Source organism: Gracilinanus agilis, chromosome 5 (assembly GCF_016433145.1).
Source record: "Gracilinanus agilis isolate LMUSP501 chromosome 5, AgileGrace, whole genome shotgun sequence".
NCBI lineage: Eukaryota > Metazoa > Chordata > Mammalia > Didelphimorphia > Didelphidae > Gracilinanus > Gracilinanus agilis.
The window spans coordinates 164337582-164343175 of record NC_058134.1 but is presented as its reverse complement, the minus strand read 5'-3'; the positions used below and the strand labels follow the sequence as shown (position 1 = coordinate 164343175).

The window sequence follows — 5594 nt, the reverse complement described above, 5'->3', positions numbered from 1 at the left end:
ATTATCTCTACTTAAAAGGTGAAAAAACTGAGCATAAGAGAGGTTAAGTAACTTGCCCAAGGTTAAATAGCTAATAAATGATTGAGACAGGATTTGAACTCAGACTTTACAGACTATATCCTGTAACCTATTCACTATATTTCTCCTAAATACAAATGCTATATTGGAGCAAATAATTAATATTAATATCATATCCTAATCATATTCTACTAATATAATATTTCATATTATATTAGATTAATTGAACATAACATCTAATAATCTACTAACTTAATTAGTGCAACAATTAAAAAAAAATCTCATTCCCATGGGATCTAGACTTCTCAAACTTAATGGATTTCTGAAGTACCAGACAATCACTCTGCTAATCAGACATTTCTAGATGTGATAAGGCACATGGTGTGTGTGTGTGCAGTCTCATCTTCAAAAACTAAGTGCCACCATATCCTTGTTGCAAAAGCTTGCTGTGTTACCTTTTTTCATTGTTTTCTTCATAAAACCTTATTTTGTTAAATCTCCAGTCATTTAAAAATTTCCTCATTTGGTCCCAACTCTGAACCTGAATTAATAGGGTACTGGCTTCTCCTATGTTAAACAAGTGTTAACAAATAAGAGGAAACATGGCACAGTCATTAAAAAATGGTTTTCGAGATGGTAAAAGTGCCATTTCTGACATATATTGGCTGTGTGACTCTAGGCTCTAGACACCTTTCTAAGATTCTGAGTTATAATGAAGGCATCAACTTCGTTCAGTTTTTCTTTTCCAGAATTTCTTGAACTATTGTATTAGATCCAGAATCTCTTCTCCCCTCTCCCCACCCCTCCTGTCTCTGAAAATAAAGACCCTTATCAGAGGTATAAAACCCAGTGAAAGTTCTTTGGAGGAAGTGACTATTTTTCAAGAGTTGATTTCTGAGCTTAATCTTGATGTTCTAATGTCCACCAGGAATTCCTAATTAAAGAAACAAAGAGAAAGATCATTATCTAAAAACAATTTTTCCTAATCAACTTCATGCTTCAAAAAAGCAGAATCTCTTAAGTAGGTAGAAGGGTCTGAAGGGTCCAAGTAGTATGGCTACACTGTAGCTTAAAAACAGTTCTGTGTATTTTAAAATGAAGAAAATTAGCCAATCAACATAGATTAAATGAGGAGCTTTCTGCTTGAATGGCAAAAGGTATCCTCAAGGTTTTGATCAAAATATCAGTACTGGAGTTGGCATGAAAAGCCAGGGTTTTTCCCCCTTTGGCATCTGAATCTCTTAATATCTTCAGGCTTTTGGGGCCAAGTTTGGAAAAGCATAGTTCTGAGCCAGATTCATCCCAACCATACTGCCAAGTGTAAATCTAAGCAAAAATTGGATGATGGGGATGGTGGTAGCAGAAAATGAAGTGAAAACTTGAGCCAATAAATTTCCTTCCTCCTGTGAGAGGGGATGGCAGAAATGGGATGTGTAGAGGAGAGAATCAGTCTAAAGATAGGGGCTATATGCATTTTTTTTATTTGTATTTACCACAAAAACTAGAGTAGAATTTCTGAAGTTTACTATATAAAATTCAAGGAGACAGCCATGGGATCATAGATTTAAAGCAAGAAAAAACCTTAGAAGTCATTCTGTCTAAACTCCTCACTTAACAGATGAAGAACCTGGGCCTAATTGCACAGGGAGTGAGACAGTCAGGATTTTAACTCGAGTCCAAACATTTCAAATTCAGCACACTTTGCATTAAATGTAAAAACCCAGCATCAGTATTCAGTAGTAACATCTAGCATATATTTAGAGGTCTTGTGCAATAGTGTATAGAGACTAGTTCCAGGAGGCATGTAGCATCTGAATTAAAGTCTCATTCATCACAAATACTAGCTATGTGATCCGGGACTAGTCAGTTATTATCTCAGTATTATAGGTAACTCTCTAAGATTATAAATTCCAAAGAAGGTAATGATTATGATTTTACAAATTTTTTTATTTTGAATATTTTCTCCTAGTTATGTATTTCATGTTCTTTCTCTCTCCTCCAAACCCTCCTAACCCCCCTTAGCCAATGCACAATTCCTCTGGGTTTTACATGTATCATTGATCAAGACCTAATTACATATTATTGATAGTTGGACTAGAGTTATCATTTAGTGTCCACATCCCCAATAATATCCCCAACAGCCCATGTGTTCAAGCAGTTGTTTAAAAAAAATTATGATTATGCTGTAAGTGGCTGAAGTATTTTGGTCTACTTCAGGACCTTGGTCTGTTATTTGACTTAGACCTAGATTGTGATCTTGACTGGGTTTTGGATTTGGTTGGTTCTTTTCCCCTTGATTCCTTTTTTTTTTTAAATCTTGAGCCCGTCTTATAATATGTTTTAGAATCTGTTTTAGAAGCGTCTTCCATTTTGGTCTATTTTGATGTGAAATACAGACCTAGAACCTGACTTATGTTGAATTGACTCACATTAGCTATTCCCCAAAGGGGAATGTGTTTTGAACAACTTAACTTCTATCCCACTCACTAAATAATCTCTCTCCTAATCTAAAGTAACTAGGTTTAAGATGGAAAGGCAATCTTGCTTGAAGATAGTTGAGATCTAGTAAGTGAGGTGGTACTTCCCAGTGTACTCAGCCTGATATAGTCTCTATGGAGTAAACCAGCAAGGTAACACTGCTTCCTGAGGTCAGAGATGAGCTAACAAAAAACAATGCTACACTTCATCCCAGCCTCTCCTGAATCCCCAAATCATAGTCCAAAGTGTCCTTGCAAGTTAGGTGTCTTGGCTCTTTATACCCAGATTCTTAACTGCCCCAACTGCCCCCTCTCCTGGAGTTCTGGGGGGCACTGTGGAATTCTGTGAGGCAGCCTTGACCCCACTTAAGATCATGGTTGTTACACTTAGCCTTCATTTCTTTCTTGAGTTGGCCCTTGGTTCATGATCTTGACTTGGATTTAGACTTTGAAAAAGACCAGTTTTGGAATCAGTATCTATCATTGTCTAAATGGTTTCTGCTACAGTGTGTTCTTCCAGTAGATCTGCTTCTAGGACTATAATATCTTCTATAATTATAAATAAAAGAACAACTCTTAGACCTCCTTTCATAACAGCTTCTGGATCACCTTATCTGTATTAGTCATCATTGCTAGAAGAGCCATGTACATTTATTTCTCTCTTGGCTTGATCTAATGTTTTGAATTCCCTTTGTAAAAAATAGATTTTAATTTGATGTCCATAAACCTATTTTTTGTCGAAATTATGCAGCGCATCTTCGGCATCATGAACATCTCGGAATTGAATATTAGTAAATCTTCTCAGACTAGGAGTGTAAGAAATCAAGTGGTAAGTATATGTCAACTCTGGGACCATAAGGACCAAATTCCCTGAGCAAGTCTGAATCTGATGTCATCTGTCACATTTCACACAAACAAGGAAGTGTTAGGCAGGTGGGGGTAAGGGAATGACAATGGTAACTATGGTGTGGGGCACAGATGGGTGGAAGGCTATTCCAGTGCCAGTGGCAGCCGCACTATGATATATGTTTAAATTAATTTTAGGGCTTCACTCCAAGTAAATTATGTAAATCTGGAGAAAGCCGGTAAACCATCCACTTAGTATTTTAAGTGAAGTCTCCAGGCCTGACTCTATCCACCCCTAAGCTGTCCCCAGATAGTAATTTTAAATAAGTTCTCATTAGCTATATAAAGATTGTATTGATGTATAACTGAAAATCAGGATGTTATCAGATTTGATGCTACCTAATCCCAGAAGACTCTGAGGCCTCTTTTTTCCCTGGAAATAATGGTCATAATTTAATAGAATGATATATGAGGATAAGTATATCATTTAAAAAAGATGATGCTTCAGAAAAAAAATCCTGGAATGTTAGTACATATTGATTGGATTAAACTATTATGAATTTAGAATCAAAAATATTTATTGAGATTACATAAACATCTTCATTTTCCAAATAAGGAAATTGAGGCCCAGAGTTTAAATAACTTGACCAATATCAGATGAGGAGATGGTCAAAGTAAGTAGAAGAGCCTGGATCTGAAAACCCATTTTCTGATACCAAATAAAGTCCCTTTTCATTTATGCTAGGCTAATTTATCATCTACTATTCTCACTGTGTACTACATGATATAGTGGAAAGATCAATATTAGAGTCCAATTCTAGATTCCAGTCCCAGCTTTGTTGTTGTTCATTCTTTGGTTTTGAAGAGGCACAAAGATATTGCTTTGGCAATGTTTAATTTGCCTGTGAGTTGGATTTAAATGAAATAGAGTTGCACAAAGTTGAATCTTCCAAAGTCATTGAATTCCCAGTGGGAGGACAAAATTCAAGACAACTGGTGATGACCCAGGAAGCAATGAATAACCTTGGTGTCTTCAATGTCCAATCGTGTTCCCAGTGCTCCTCAGTACCTGCATCACCTACCTTCATGGCATTCATGACTGTTAGAATGAATGGTTTTTACCCTCCCATTCTGCTAGGAAAATAATTCAAATGCTTGGGTCAATATCCTCCTTAACTTATCAATGCATTTAAAACCTTCATTCATCCTTAATCTGGTTTAGCCCAACTAGCAAGACAATTTCCCTGGCCTAGCTGAGAAAGCTACGACTTCTTGGAGCCACAGGTGAGAGTGGGAGAGATGGAAACCAAAGATGGACTCAGCAAGACCTTGCCCCAGAGGGGTTAGATGTCTCTGAATACCAATATACCCTGCTGTCTTCCATACTAGCTATAAAAACTTCAATTCTACTTAGCTTCTAAAGGGTACAGTCTGTTTCTTTTCTTTTCTTATTTTTTTCTTGGTATCTCTAATGCTTACTAGAGTGCTTGGCATATAGTGCTACATAAGTGCTCATTAATTGAATTTAACAAAAATTAAAGCCTTAAAATATTCATAGCCTTATAGCCCACGGCCTTTAGGAATTCATATTCTCCACATTCATATTGTCCACAGACAAGATAGTAGGAGATAAGTTGAAGAGTAATAATTTCTAGTAGGAGCTGGGATCTAAACAAATCCATGAATTAAGCTAAGGGTTCTAAGATGCTGCAAGGACTGGATCCCAGTGCTATCAAGAGTGCTATGAATCTGCTCTAGAGTTTTGTGATCCTAACCTCTCTTAAGGTTCTACTTTTGCATTAGATCTAGTAATTAGACAAGTGAACTGTTAGTCATAGTACTTAAGATTTCTAGGAATTTTTTTTTCTTAGAAATGTACACATTTTTGTTTGTTCACTACTATAATATTGAAGATATATATCTGAAATCATAAATTTAGAGCTGGATGGTTCTTTAGCTATGATCTAGCTCAACCTCCTTATTTAAAAGGCAAGGAAATTAAAATCCACAAAGGTAAAGTGATTTGCTTATAGTTACATTGAGAGTAAGTGGCAAATTAAAGCCAAATCCAGCTCCTCAGATTCCAAATCCTTTTCTTGCTTTTCATTACACATTTGCAAAATTCTTCTTAGGTTTCCACATGCATTTTTTGCATTTCTTAAATCAAAATTTTCTATACTTTTCAGTACATAGTTTATTATTTTGTATTCCAACTTGTGGATAAAATAATCATACTGCTCCACACATTGAATC

The 5594-nt window shown here is 35.9% G+C and overlaps 1 pseudogene; it reads right to left on the bottom strand.

Annotated features, from left to right (window-relative positions):
- Positions 1 to 2180: 2180 nt before the first annotated feature.
- Positions 2181 to 4438, bottom strand: LOC123249994 (annotated as a pseudogene).
- Positions 4439 to 5594: the final 1156 nt, after the last annotated feature.